The sequence below is a fragment of the Arachis ipaensis genome, unplaced genomic scaffold (assembly GCF_000816755.2).
Source record: "Arachis ipaensis cultivar K30076 unplaced genomic scaffold, Araip1.1 Aipa1073, whole genome shotgun sequence".
In the NCBI taxonomy this organism is placed as follows: Eukaryota; Viridiplantae; Streptophyta; class Magnoliopsida; order Fabales; family Fabaceae; genus Arachis; species Arachis ipaensis.
This window is the reverse complement of record NW_015496043.1, coordinates 11,618-12,082: the sequence shown is the minus strand read 5'-3', so window position 1 is coordinate 12,082 and position 465 is coordinate 11,618.

Genomic DNA, 465 nt, shown 5'->3' with positions numbered 1-465 from the left:
TAATCTTTAGTTTTTTAAAGAAAAATACATTTGAAATAAAAAATGATCTAAAATAAAAAAAACTAATTTAAAATTTTTATTTGGTTAGAAATTAACTTTTAATATTTTAAAAAACTAATTTATCACGTTTTTATTTGGAAAAAATCTAAAAATATTATAAACCAATTTGATATGTATTCTAAATTATAAATTATACTTACTCATAAACTCACTTGTTGTAAATATGAATAAAAATCAAAATAAAATTGAAGAGAAATTACAAGAAGATAAGAATAATAAAATAAAATATTTTGGTGAGATATGTAAAATCAGACCTTTTTTAAGATTAAAGACATTTTTGTTATATAAATTTAATGATAACCCTAATCAATATAGGATGTACATTTACCTTCACCTATATCAATTATTACACAAAAAAACAGTTACTGATTAATTATTATGCATAAAAATATATATATTTGACAT